This window comes from Amphiprion ocellaris, chromosome 18, assembly GCF_022539595.1.
Source record: "Amphiprion ocellaris isolate individual 3 ecotype Okinawa chromosome 18, ASM2253959v1, whole genome shotgun sequence".
Classification (NCBI taxonomy): Eukaryota; Metazoa; Chordata; class Actinopteri; family Pomacentridae; genus Amphiprion; species Amphiprion ocellaris.
This window is the reverse complement of record NC_072783.1, coordinates 11,761,193-11,776,565: the sequence shown is the minus strand read 5'-3', so window position 1 is coordinate 11,776,565 and position 15,373 is coordinate 11,761,193.

Below are 15,373 nucleotides of genomic sequence, written 5' to 3'. Positions count from 1 at the left end.
ACTTGTTATGTTCAGTGGTTAGATTTGGTTTGTTTTTCTCTCGCTTCTCTTTCCTCCCATCTTTTTCTGTTCTTCCATTTCTGGTCTTCAGTGTGTGGCAAAGGGTGTAGCTTAGCTCCCAGTGGCAGCAGATAAGGCACATGAGAGACAAATGACTAATTTAGCACATCAACCCCTCCGTAAAACGCTGGTGTCTTCTCTGCTTCGGTTCCATAGTCCTACAGTGACTCTCCAGTGAATCAGCGATGCACCCCTTCTTCATGTGCTTTTGTAATTCCAATTTAACTGGCGTCTATGCTCTGCCTTGTAGATCTTCCTAGGTGCCTCACTGCTTAGCCTCAAATAAGTTCAACTGTGTTGGAGTTCCATGTGCTCACCCCACACTGTTCTCCAGCCATCCATCTCTGAGCCAGCGAGCCCTTAACCTCCACCTCCTGCCCTGTGACTTTGGTTATAATAAATCCTCCTTTTTACCACACTCCTCTCAGTGTCTAAATCTGGGTCCGAACTTAAAATCATCCCACCCTAATATAGATATCTAGTCTATATCAATGGTACTGGAGACAGGGGTCTTTCCAGACAGAAACAACACACCATGTGTTTATTTAGTGTTTTAGATTGGTTAGACCTTTCAGCCCACTTCTGTCATAGTGTTAGGGCTTGTCTTTTTATTTATGGTCTAATTAGTCATTGGGAAAGCAAGACCTAAAGGGGTTTGGGTTCAGAATATGTGGTTCTGATGCTGACTGGGCTGCTGGCAGCTTGGCTTAAGGTGGACTTTAAGTTTTATAGGCAGACAGAAAAAAATGCAAAGAGCATACTGTGTTCAGATGGAGACACTAGTGTTCCATAGGTCATTAAATGCATCTTCATAAATTAGTCTTATTAAAACATAAGGGCACCTCCACAAGTATTTATCTAAAAATTCTAAATGTTAGAGTGTAATCTACCGAGAACTACTTAAGTAAAGAACTACTGGCTGTGTGTTCGTGTGTGTGTGTGTGTGTGTGTGTGTGTGTGCGTGCGTGTGTGTGTGTGTGTGTGTGTGTGTGTGTGTGTGTGTGTGTGTGTGTGTGTGTGTGTGTGTGTGTGTGTGTGTGCGTGCGCATGACATGTCAGGTGCATGCCAGAAAAAATGTCTTTTTGATGTTTCTCTGTACGTTACATTTGCGCGCACACTTAAACACACGTTAGATCAAACACAAAAGAGTATGTAAAGCAGGAGTTTAGAGTTTTTTCTCCTTGTATGTGTTTAAGTCATTTCAAAATAATGTGTCTGTAGAACTGTGGTGCCAGGTAATCAAAGAGAATGTTTGCATGCAAGACCCTGCATCCATGTGTAGCGGACTGAGTGTTATGATTCTGCTCCTGCTCTTGTTCCTTCTCCCTCTTTCTCCCTCTTTCTTTCTTCCTCCTTGATTTTCTGCAATCTATTTTGACCTGTCCCTTTGGCGCCCTCTGTGTCATCTCTCTCCCTCTTGTCTCTCATCCCTGTGTCTTGCTCCCTGCTCACCTGCCTGCACTCAGCTGATTATTGCAGGTGAATCACGTTGCAGTAATCAGCTCACCTGCCCTCAATATCACCTGCTCCCTATTTAAACTCTGCTCAGTCACTCATTCCCCGTTGGACCATCGATCCTGTTACCCTCGTGGATACTGTTCCCCACCAAGCCTGCAATTTCCAGACTGCCTCAGCCCCATGGACGCTGCTGCTTTTCCCCTCCTGGATTTCCCCCCTCTTGGACTCGGTTGTGTTCCGTTGTCTGTTCCTGGATTTTCCCCAGCCTGTTTTCCCCTCGGTTATCAGTTTCCCCATTTTGTGAGTATCCCTCTTTAGCTTAGTTTGTTAAGTCGGTTCAGTTTGTATATTTCCGTTTTTATATTCATAGTGTTTGCTGTTAGAGTTTAGTAGTTTTGGTTTGGTTCTTCCCCCCCAGTTCAGTTCGGTGTTCCTGTATTGATTTGTTATTTGGCAAAATAAATCTCTTTCAGTTATTCATTTGTCTGTCAGTTTCTGTGAGTCTGCGCTTGGGTTCCCCAGCTCCCCCCGTAACACTGAGGAGCAGAAGATTCCAGAGCAACACACAGAGAATCCAGAGATCCTTTCCCACAGCTGTAAATTTGGTGAGAAACCAATTCAGAAGACATCTTTCCTTAAGGTGAGACAGCTTTGAGTAGTCTATTCCTTACTCTTCAGTTCCTCTACACATGAAAATCGGACAACTATTCACTCACCCTGCAAGTCTATAGACAAGTAGTTTTGTTAATATTTATTTAGTTGTAAACAGTTTTCTGGAACCGCTGATTTACAACTGGTAGTGTATTCCAGAGTGAGTGAAAACATGCTGTTTCAGTCAAAGATTAATTCATTTTTCAGCATGACACCCATTTGACATTTCTGAGCACAGGTTTACAAACCAATTTTAGGAAAGCAAAGGTTGCCCAGATGCTGGTAGCGTATTATTGAGTGTACTTTTAAGTCCCAAACATTTCAATTAAAGGTTCTCCCTCAGGCCTATCCCTAACCAACAACAGCAACAAGTACTAGCCAATCAGAACCAAAGGTCTTGCCTTCACCATCCTTGGGGGAAAACTGGCTTGCAGCACTCAACTGAGTAATCCCTGATCAAATAGGATCTAGAAGTGGGTTTAAAATAGCTAGGTACACAATAAACACTATATACCTGCACATTTACTCCACCTGGGATGGCAGTGCCTCAATAGCTCACGTCTCAGATACTGTGAATAAAGCAGCACCTTCTATCTCTTTGTTCTGTGCTCTCTGTTAATTTACTGGGTCTGACTCAGACACCCACAGACATTCACACAGAGTTTAGTCATTTATTTCAGTGTGATTAGACTCCTCAAGGGAAGAGCCTCAGTGGCAGAAAGATTCATTTCACCAAATGAGGCCTTATTGTTCAGGGCCACACTGTGCGTGTGTGCGTGTTGTTGTTGGACACGTGGTGAGTGGTGTTTGTGGAGGGTACAGGGTATGTTCTCATGGGTTAGAGGACATTACTGCTTTACACACTTAACTGAGCTGTGATGATGCTGGTCCATGGAGCACACACAGATGATAGACAAAAGATAGACAAACAAAAGAGGTTTATCACGGCAATTTATGCATCCTCATATTAAACCGCTTTAAATTTGTGTGTGAACAGAGGACTTATTTGCAATGTAGCAGAGTAAGAAAACAACACAAATGCACAAAAATAAGGAACTTGGATAACAATACAAACAATAAAAGTCAAAGTAAAAACTATATTTTGAACAATTAAGTTGTAAAAACAGCTTGTAATTTATCCAATTTCCCAAGTATTTGTACTATGTAACTTTTAAAATATTTGTGCCAGCCACAGTAGTAGTAAACGCAAAACAACTTTACCTCAGTGTGAAACAGTGAAGCCATGCTGTATGTCAGATAGCACACACAGAGACAGTCATGGCCTGAGAGACAGATCATTGTTGCTGTGCTACCTGTGCTGTACAACATGATTAATGACGACATTAGGTACATTAATTACTTCACAGATTAGAAAATGAGCTTGTTTTATTATCATAAGCTTCTTTGCATCATTTACACTACTTTCTCTCTTTTCTAACAGCCCCAAATGACCCACTCTCTGAAGATAGCGCAGATAACATATGAGTATCTGCATGTGTGCGTTGGTTTGCTGTGCTTAGCAAGTTTATTTAGTTAATTATTTAGTGTTAATTAAGTTTGATTCCTTGGCTGTTAAGGCAGAACAAGAGCATCTGCTGCAAAGGAAAAGCATGTGCAGCGAGCAAGGACAGGAAAACAGTCACTCCTTCTCTTCTGTCTGCTCTAATGTAGTCTCACACACACACACACACACACACACACACACACACACACACACAAAGCCACACACTGGGTAGCATCCTGAAATGTTTAATTACAAACACGGACAATAAGGAGGATGGGAGTTAGAGGAGGGAAAAACTGACAAAGCAGAAGACATGAATCTTTTAATGTCTCTATTAATGGAGTACACAGGGAGGCAAGAGGGGAGAGAGCAGCCCAAAACTACACTGACATTTGCCCTCAGCCTGAATTATTAAAGGCTATTTTACTGTTTTAACAACTACAAAATAGCTACTGAAACAGGCCATAAGTGGTGTCAAGCCCACTTTACACCTTCCCACTGGCCACTTCTTCTCTTTCTATTCCCCACGGACAACTCAGAGGCTGCATTTGTTCACTGATAATGACACCACAAGCAGCGACGACTTAATGGTGTTCCGATTACTGAAATGATCCTCCCACTTCAAACTGTTTCGTTGTTTTCATTGCAAGAAAGAAGATTTTGATTTGATCTATTTAAAAATATTCACACATTATCTATATACCGCTTAATCCTCATTAGAGTGGGCTGGAGTCTGTCCCAGCTGACTTAGAGTGAAGGTAGGAGAAACCATAGACAGGCCACTAGTCTATCACAGAGCTACATATAGAGACAAGCATTCACACCTGCAGACAATTTAGAGTTACCAATTAACCTGAGCATGTTTTTGGACTGTGGGAGAAATCCGGACAACCCGGAGAAAACCCACGCATGCACAGGGAGAACATGCAAACTCACACACACAAAGATCACAGGAAGGCAGGGACATGAACTGGACATTTTCTAGCTGCTAGGCGGAAGTGCTAACCACCGAGCCACTGTGCAGCCCTGTTTAAAAATACAATAAATCAAAATAGAAATTCTTGATGAGTTCACTGAAAGCACATCTTTAACCCTTTTATGTGCAGTGTGAGTCAGGAGATACCCATTTTCCATTGGATTTGGCTCGCTTTTGACCCATGTTGTGCATCAAAGGATTAAAACAGTGTAAAGTAGCATTGCACCAGACGTGCTCTAAGCCAGGGGTGTCAAACTCATTTTAGTTCAGGGGCCACATTCAGCCCAATTTGATCTTAAGTGGGTCGGCATAATAACCTAAAAATAACCACAACTCCAAATTTTTCCTTTGTTTTGGTGCAAAAATGTTCACATTTAAAGAATTACCTTTTTACAAAACATTATGAACAACCTGAAATTCCTTAAGAAAAATAAATTCAGTTTCTACAATATTATGCCTCAGTTTGTCATTTACACATTACAACTTCTAGATCACAGAATGTCTACAAAGACACAAAACATTTAGTCACAGGTATCTGAAACTGAATGATACAGTATTTTTACTTCATGATCAAAATGACAAAAAAAGACAAAAACAACAAAAACAAGACAAAATATTATACAAACGAAACAAAAAATGGCAAAAAATGAGACAAACAGCACAAAACAAAACAAAAAAGAGACAAAAAATTGACAAAAAAATTACAAAGGAACAAAAAAATTAAATGACAAAAATGAGACAGAAAATTACATAAATGACACAAACGAGACAAAAAATGACAAAAGTGAGAAACAAAACAACTAAAATATAGACAAACAACACAAGCGAGACAAAAAAACACAAAATGACAAAAGTCAGACAAAAAAACAATAAAAACAAGACAAAATATTACAAAAATGAGACTCAACATGACAAAAGAACAACCTAGTATTTTATTTTATGATCAAAACAACATGTCATGGTCTAGAAATGATTTTAAATTTTTAGTTTTACAAATGTATAAGTTGCAGTTAATGTCTTCTGTGTAATTTTTACACGTTACAAAATCTTCCCCTTGGGCCGGATTGGACCTTCTGGAGGGCTGGTTAGGCCCATGGGCCGCATGTTTGACACCGCTGCTCTAAGCCATTCAAATGAGGCTGTGCTTCGCCTGGCACCTGTGCACCCAATGTTTTGCACTGGGCACCAAAATACCACACAGCTGGGCAAAGCAATTTTGAAGTCTGGCAAATAACAGAAAGCCTGAGTGTTGCTTTTGTGATTCATTGAGCCACCACAATAGCAGACACTTTAATTCTCTTATACCGTTGATACTGGATATGCTTAGGGCCAGGATGAGTCTCCAGGAAATTAATGTAGGTTAATGTAAAATCTTTGACCCAATCTACTACAGAGAATCCAGAATGTCCACCAGAAATTTGGCCAGAACCAAAACTAACTGACCACCACTAACCAGAAGTGGTTGTCAGTATTCTACCTGCAAAGTATGTGAGGAAAAATTCACTGAAACAGTATATAACCATTAAAATGGGATGAATTTTTGGATTGCGATGAAGTAATTGTGTGATTATCGTTTCTACAGATATGATATAATTATTTATAAAGAATAATACACACAAACTTTACACACTAATTTCAAAGTTGCTGATTACACTGTCTGTCTGAGGAAACTTTTAATCAAATGCAAGTGTGTAATGATGAAAAATGAGGAAATGAAAACACCGTTGAAAGTTTCAGAGAGGCCCAGCAGACACAGGTGGCTGGGTAAAATGGGATTAAAATGAAATTAAAACAGACACCCATTTAGTTAAACTTATTTCAGTTTTACTGCAGGTTTGTGGCCACCATGACCTGAACATTAGATGAATAGCCTTACTTACTTACTTACTTGATGTGGGGAGGTTTTGGCCCTAATGGGGAAATGAACCTGATGACGAGCACATTATGAGCCTGATTACACCATTCGTGACTCCACCTGGTCTCACTAGTGATAACAGATGAACTCATTCTCCCTATTGTCCTCTTTGGCCCATAATGTAGGATTTTCATATTGGGAGAGTAAAAGAGGTTTTAGACAGTAAACACTTATCAACTGCCAACCGCTTCTCTGCAGACCTCCAAAATCCTTCAACCTAGCTACTGCTGTAGTAGTTTTGGTTGTAGTTCTAGACTTATGAATAATTACATTTCTACAATTCTACAATTTCATTTAGCAGATGCTTTTATCCAAAGCGATGTACATCTGAGATTGGATACAACACAAGCAAGGATCTAGTCAGGAGAAAATAGCCTGGATAAGTGCCATAAAGCAAGTTCACGAGTCATAATAGGGCCATAGTGTCTACAGGCATTGCAGACGTAACAGGATTTTTTTTTTTTTTGCAGTCTGTCAAGTGCAGAGGTGTTCAGTGAAGAGCTAGGTTTTTAATCTTTTTTTCTTAAAGACTGAGAAAGACTGCAGATCAAATAGAGTTTGGCAACTCGTTCCACCACCGGGGAACAACAGAAAAGAAGAGCCTAGCTATGGATCGGCCCTGTTGTGGTGGTTGGATCAAGCGCATTTTGTTGGCCGAGCGTAGTGAGCGCAGTGTAGACCTGAATAAGAGAGTTCAGGTAGGAGGAAACTGTTTTCATTGTAGGTTTGAATGCAAGTGTTTGAGTTTTGAATTTTTTGCAGGCAGCAACTGGAAGCCAGTGAAGCGATCTGAACAGCGGGGTGACGTGTTGTTTTTGGCTGATTGAAAACCAGACGTGCTGCTGCGTTCTGGATCATCTGCAGAGGTTTGACTGTGCATGCGGGGAGGCCTGATAATGAGGAGTTACAGTAGTCGATTTGTGATATTATGAGAGCCTGGACCAGGAGTTGAGCTGCATGTTCAGACAGGAAGGATCTGATCTTCCTGATGTTGTACAGGACGAACCGTCATGACCGAGCAGCAGAGGACACATGAGCCTTGAAGGTTAGCTGGTCATCAATCATGACACTCAAGTTTCTGACAGACTTTGTGGGTTTGAGTTGAGTTGATTCAAGCTGGATGTTGATTTCTTGTTGTACAGAGGGACTGGCTGGGATGATTAGGAGCTTAGTCTTGGAGGGGTTAAGTTGAAGGTGGCGTTTTTTCATCCATGTCAAGCCATCTACAAGGCATGATGAGATCCGGGCAGAGACCGTGTTCTTGTCTGGGGGAAATGACACAAAGAGCTAATTAATAATCAGAGTCCCTGATTGATAAATTAATATCATTAATGGCACTGATTTATGAGGCAGATCTATTGATTCTGTCTGATTTCCTTCAGCCAAAAGGTAGTGCCATGTTTTTTGAACAACAGGAGACTGATTTGTAGCAATGTCTCGGTTGCACCTATACACTTTAAAGAGTCAGTGGCCTCCCCTCAGAGATGTAGAAGCACAGAATGTGTCGGACCAGGTCAGGTCAGTAGACAAAGGCTTTCATCAGTTGGTCTAGACTCTGAAATTAACATATTTGCAACCTAAATAATATCCAGCAAATATAACAACATATATAAAAGGCAGCTGTTGTGAACCAAAGTGTTTTCATTATACACTCTTAGGGTTGGGCAGCAAGAGTTAAAAGGTGAAAAGTTAGTGGGGAAGGCTTTGGGAAGAACACTACTAGCAGCTGGAAGAATGTCCTTCATTGTAGCCTTTTATTTCACGATTAGACTCTTGTTCTGGCATTCGCTCAGGCAAGCTCATTTTTCCACTTTATTGTGAGGAACAAGACTCCTTTACTTGAGAGTCTGGGTAACAGCGTGCATACATTAAAGACAACATAGATACAGAACTATCCAGTGCAAATATTTGCAGACAGAAATGAGTTTGGGGTGCCAAGCCAACTGCTGGAATAATAACTATTGACAAAGACAAAAAGACTGGCAGTAGCTATGTTCACCCTGCATCCTCTAGCAAAGAAGCACCTTTAATTTATTTCTGTATTCTTTTTATTAGTTGTCTCCCCAGATAGACAGTATATACACAGGATGGAGACAGTGAATACAGAGAAGCAGGAAGAATCTGTGTATTAATCTTTCATATAATGTTTTCATATTTAAGTGACACTTGGGAAGGAGCAGATGATTATTTCATGCTGTTGCCATTGCCTTTTTCTCTTCTCCATCTTTGGGCTCTGAGGTGTCAAGAAACTGGCCAACAATCTTTGTCACCCAGACAGCCATGAGAAAGAAAAGGCCTGCACTAACACACAAACACACACATATAGACACTGCTGCTAACACAAAGGAAGGGCTTGGATCAAATTTCTCTGACAAGGCTTCACATTTTAACACACACACAGATATTAACATTTTATAATGTTGTAGTTATGTTGAGAAAATGTTAGGATATCCAGATTTCCTATATTGTAAGTTTATTTTTCATTTTATTTATTTGTTTGACTTAAGACCATGGTCATTCCTTATACACGCTCTTGAGAATTGGTTGATTCAGCTGTGATCCACGGTTCAGGGTTCAAGACTAGGTCTCCATAAAAATTCTCAGGTGGTTCAGACAAGTCCTGACCGAACAATATAGAACAATCCTGACAAGGAATTATCACCATTTATCACCCCTAGGTTCTTTGTCATACACAGCTTTCGTAAGCTCAATTTACCCAGCTTTGGTAAGCCTTGGAACAGTGACTTGATAGTCTTCAACAGACTGAAAATGATCTTGAGGTTTCGTGGTTCTAGCTGAACATCTTAGAGCACGTTTGTCATTATCGTCTTTGGAGGATTCAAGGTGAAATATATAGTATAAACTTTAGATCCCATTTGTCTAGAAAGCATGTGTTAGCCTTTCAGATGGACATTTCAAACCGAGACCTAATCTCCCACAGGTGTATCATAGTGAGCGACCTGCCTGAGAAATCGGGATTTGTTTCTCTGTATAACTTTCTACTGCATTCTTGGTTTTTCTCACCTCCAAATGAGACATAACTTGTTTAACATACTGAAAATGAGATGTTGGTTTACATGACCAGTCAGTTGACAGTCCTGGTTGATATCCAAAAATTAGCATGTGAGGTGAAAATTACAGTGATATATTTGGGATTAGGACAGCAGAGACAAATAGACCAGAAGCAAGAGTTCATTAACAGTGGACCGGACCGATACAGCCCACGAACCAAGAACACCTGAGAGAGATAAAAGGCGAGAGAAACCAGAGAGGACAACACACAAACTACGGGAGAGTCAAGACACAAAGGTAATAATATGGATTGGTAAATGTAACTGCATGAAGAGCAGGGCAAGGACTAACATGTTAAGGTAGTTGTTATAACAGGACATCAGCAGGACATCTTGGCCAATAGAATCTGGCTCAGACCAGGTCTAGCGGATGATTAACAGTTTGTTTTCTGAGTAATTTTCATAAAGGACATCAAATGTGCTAGTGCCAGCAAGCACAAGGAACTGAGCAGTTCTTTTCAAGCACCATCAAAGCAACAATGTACACATTGACTGAATTACCAAAGAACTCAGGTGGAATAGAGACATTAGGCTCAATGTAACCCACATATGGAACAGTTTGCCCAATGGTGCGTTCAACTTAAAGAATATGATTCACGGGTTTGATTTCTCGATCAGATGAATAAACTGCAGTAGAAAGTTAATTTACTCTAGGAACAGACATGGTGGTACCAAACTTCTTAATGGGTCTTACTGCAAGTGGTTATTACACATTTACCATCACATGGAACATACATACCCTTATTTCAATCTTGTTTCATGTATGTTCTAGACGGATCTTGAATCATGCAGAATGGTGTACTGTACAGTATTTGTTCTCTGTGAATTATGTGAGCCTATGTAGAAGATATTTCAACACCCACACCTACACAGACACACACACACGGACACACACACACGGACATAGGGTTGCAACAAATTCACGAGCCACTTACATGCATTACCAGATCACCCCTCTAGAGGGAGGCTGGAGACCACAAGTGAAATAAAAGTCTATTTTTGATATATTTGAAAAAAAAAAATAACAGTCCCACTGATTGTCTATTCGTGGCTCTGGATCATATAGTGCACAGGTATTAAAAATATGGTCAAACATCAAACATGTACGTCATGACACTGACAAAAAAAGTACTAAATCAAACATGAACAATAAACTGGTATGGCAAAGTGAGTTTTGTATATTTAGCATTTTGGGGGCAAAACATCAGAAATGGGTCAGCCGATGCAACTACTTATGAGGAACATACAAATATAAAATGTTTGAATGTATTCAATATTCTTAGCATTCATAATCATTCATATTATAGCACTTAATTGTGTTTGATGTGGGTCATTTTTTTTCTGAAGAAAACTTTGAGTCTCTCTTTAATTGGCTTATTATCTATCATAGGTCTTGAACAAACATGTATTCTGTATCTATGAAAATTCACTACAGTGCCACCGTTTGGTCGATTTGCATCAAATATGACTATCTGACATCTACTGTATATTTTATGTGCTGAGCCAATTCAGTGAAAACCTCCCATGCAGGTGGAATTTGTGCAGTCTCTTTCTGATTGTAGACACATGAACTTAACAACCAACAGGTGCTAGATGGTTCATTTAACGATATGCAAAAAGGTACAGTTGCTGCTTGATGACTTCTTTAATTTGAACAACAGCAAGAACATTATACTGGCCTGTGGCTCCAGTCTGTACATAATGTTCACATATGCATCCAAGCTCTCACTGATGAAAAGGAAAAAAGGTCATGGATTTTCAGTTAAAATATCACGGATCTTTTTACCTCAGTTTACAATCTTGCTCTGCAGATGGAACTGGTTGATATCATATGTTTTAAGAATTTGACTTATATATTACAGAGGATTGTTTATGACAGAGTTCTGTTTTCACTGACCTGATGTCAACAGTCATTTTATAATTTTTTTATTACATGTTATGTCGATAACATGGACTGCATGGTGGCTTGGTTAGCACTATTGCTTTGCAGCTAGAAGATCCCCGGTTCTGCTTCCCGGCCTTCCCGGTATCTTTCTGCATGGAGTTTGCATGTTCTCCCTGTGCATGTGTAGGCTTTCTCTGGGTTCTCCAGCTTCCTCCCACAGTCCAAAAACATCCATCCATTCATTATCTATACATCAATTAATCTTCATTAGGGTCGTGGGGGGGCTGGAGTCTATCCCAGCTGACTTAGGGTGAAGGCAGGGGACACCCTGGACAGATCACTAGTCTATCAGAGGGCGACGTATAGAAACAAACAATCACACTCACATTCACACCTACGGACAATTTAGAGTTACCAGTTAACCTAAGCATGTTTTTGGACTGTGGGAGGAAGCCGGAGTACCCAGGGAAAACCCACGCATGCACAGGGAGAACATGCAAACTCCATGCAGAAAGATCCCTGGAAGGCGAGAACACAAACTGGGGATCTTGTAGCTGCAAGGCAAAAGTGCTAACCACCAAGCCACTGGGCAGCCCCGGGGTTAACTGATAAGTCTAAATTGTCCGTAGGTGTGAATGTGAGAGTGATTGTTTGTCTCTATATATAGCCCTATGATAGACTGGTGACCTTTCCAGGTGTCTCCTGCCTTCACCCTAAGTCAGCTGGGACAGACTCCAGCCCCTTACGACCCAAATGAGGATTAAGCAGTGTATAGATAATGGATGGATGGACGGCTGGATGGATGGATGGATGTTGATAGCATGCCATGTGCATGAGAACTAATCGAAGTCCGTCAACAGATGTAGACAGTGAAGTGCAGTTGAAAGCTAGTAAGTGGTCCTCAATTTAGGTCAGTTATAGGTTTCCTGTACATCAGTTTTGAAGCTCTATATGGTTGCTCTGGCTGCCTGACCTCCATCTACCTCCTGGCTATTCTAAAAATGACAATAGAAGTGTCGCTTGGGAGGAGCTGAGGTAGGTCATGTAAATATCTCTGGGTCACAGACTGTCCTATTACTGCACCACTCAGGGCAACCACTCCCTTATTTATGCATAATTTTACACCTTAGTGCAATTTACAAACAACATTTTTGTGAAACCAGCATAAAGTAGCCATTCAAGGAAATGCATTCATTTGTGTGGGGTTTTAATGAAACTGCACCCATGGCTCAGATTTGATAGAGAATAGTGAGTTGCCATTTAGTATACATCTACATATTTACTATAATTTCATTAGAGATCTGTAGTCCCTGATGCTGACTGTATCTCTCTGAAAAAGCACATTAGTTTAGAATTTTCTGAGGATTCTCAGTAATTTACTACATTATTTCAAAACATCCACTAGATGTCACCATTAGCTTAAACTGAAACTGCTAAAAACCCGTCACATGTTTTACTGATTAATCTTAGCATCAACTTCATCAGTGGATTCAAAACTTTCGTCTCCCCAATCAGTGTTTAAATAGTCTTTACTGTGTTTGCCTTCCTCGTGTGACACCTCCTGTTCACCTCCCTGAGCTCTTCTTTTTTGTTTCTTTATGTCCTGCTTCAGTTTACACCTTGTTGTTGATACCTCTGCCAGCTCCCCTTGCTTAAAATTCATCTGGACTGCAGTTTAGTTTTGTAGCAGCATTTTTCATTAAAGCTTGCTTCCCCCCCTAAAACCGGCCGTTGGTGTCTGCAGTGGGGTCCTGAACTCACTGATCCATGATAGTTTAATGACTAGAACTTCTCTGTCTCCAAAAATTGATGCTTGACTCAACTAATCACTCAGAGTTGTATTTATTATTTTGTTTTATTATTTTTTTTATTTTTTTTATTATATTTATTATATATAATTTTATTATATTATTTATTTATTATTTTGACGTGAAAGAGGCTCGAGGCTACCTGCTGTCCAATTTGGGAGCCTAGACTTTTTTCTACACTGTAAAAATAAAATATATTTTTTTTATACGGTAAAAGTCCGGCAGCTGTGGTTGCCAGAACGCTACTGTAAAATTACAGTAAAGCATTTTCTTCATTTATGATAAAGAAATGTAATGATGGTGTTGATTTTATGGTTTTGTGCTTAATGTAAAAAAAATAAAAAAGTTTTACCCTTTAAGAAAATGCTTGCTTTACTTGAAAATTTACATGAAAATTCCATATAAAATAAAGTTTGTGTGACCTATTCTAAATATTATAGCATTTTTTCCATTATCAGCACAACAGTTATTAAATATGTGTATTTGTAGCATGATAAATATGCAAAAATTCTGGTTATAGGTGTCATAAATATTAAACCATATGTCCGTTACTTACACAAAAGTACATCAATTTGACCTGAACAAACAAATATTACGTTTCCATTATCAGCAGAACAATATGTACATTTAACTGTGGAAAAACTGTATTCTTTTCGAGAAATAAATGTAAAAATTACCATATTGAATGTTATACACATACTGAATAACTGTGCAAGAGTTTTCTCCTGATTACGTGATTTACAGTGATTCAGTGTTGTATAAAATTGTTTTAGAGTTTACAGATTTTTACTGCCATGCTTTGACAGTTTTTCACCATAAAATTTACAAGCATTTTTTTTTTACAGAGCATGAGTTTGCATCCCTCATAATTTTAAATAATAATGCAGCCAAACTGGTCAGATAAAGGAGGTTGTACATCTTTGCTCTACTCTTCATAGAGATGAACTAAGCCAAATACTCTGCCCCAACCTTCAATGTTTAACATGTAGCAACTGGCAGACACTCAACAGGAATAGGGTTTCAGACTATCTGAACTATGTATGAAATATGTTATGAAAAAGCTGGTGCAAGGTAAAGTTTATAGTTTAGTGTACATTCCGTTCACTGCTGGGATAAACAGATCTGATTGACAGTCAGGACAAGTATTTCCTCTGACTTAATAAATGGGATAGATCTACATATCTGTTTTCTAGAACAAACACTCTGCTTCATAGGTTTTACTGTTTGCAATTTAGTTGGCTATGCGCATGGCAGGATGTTATTTTGGTTCAAAGACAGAACAGTAGCTCTCTAATGATTGGATTAAACCTCCTCAGCTCTGGCAACTCCTCAGCCAGCTGAGTACACTCTGTCCTCAACCGTGAAGGGCTTAATGTTCACTGTTTAATAAACAACAAATTACAAGAAAATCAGTGTTTTGTTAATAGATCAATCTTTATATAAAGTTTCTAAACCACACCAGGAGACTGGTCCTGCTCTTAAATCGTAATGTTAAGTAATATCACCTCCATAACGGCTTAAAGGCGGTCAGTATCAAACTGGTTTGAGCCTATAGCAAACCTATTTACATTCATCAAATGTAAGTGGGAATATGCATGCCATTTCTACCTTTCTCTAAGTGATAAAGAGTATAATCTTCGGGTATTCTTAACTGTCAGATTACCACCAGAATCTGTATTCCTGGTGTTGAATCACTGCTAGTCTAGTGATCACTGAGGTAACCAGTCTTCTTTTCCACAGGACATGGCAGCATGCAGACTCCACGCACCAGTCCACGTGTGACAGCCTGTTACTCAATCATAACAGCAGGTCTGCCACGTGAGTTGCCTCCGTGCTATGCTGATTGGCCCACAAGCAACCAATCAGAAAAATTCTATGTGACTCTCGCACAAGCAACCAACCAGAAAAATCTAGGCTCAGCTCAGTGGGTGTGGCTACAGCGCTGGAGCTGACCTACCTTAGGAGGAAGTACAGACTCCAGCCAATGCATGCTTTATAACACATTTCCTATCATCTGAGTACTTTATTTCTCTGAATAAAGGAC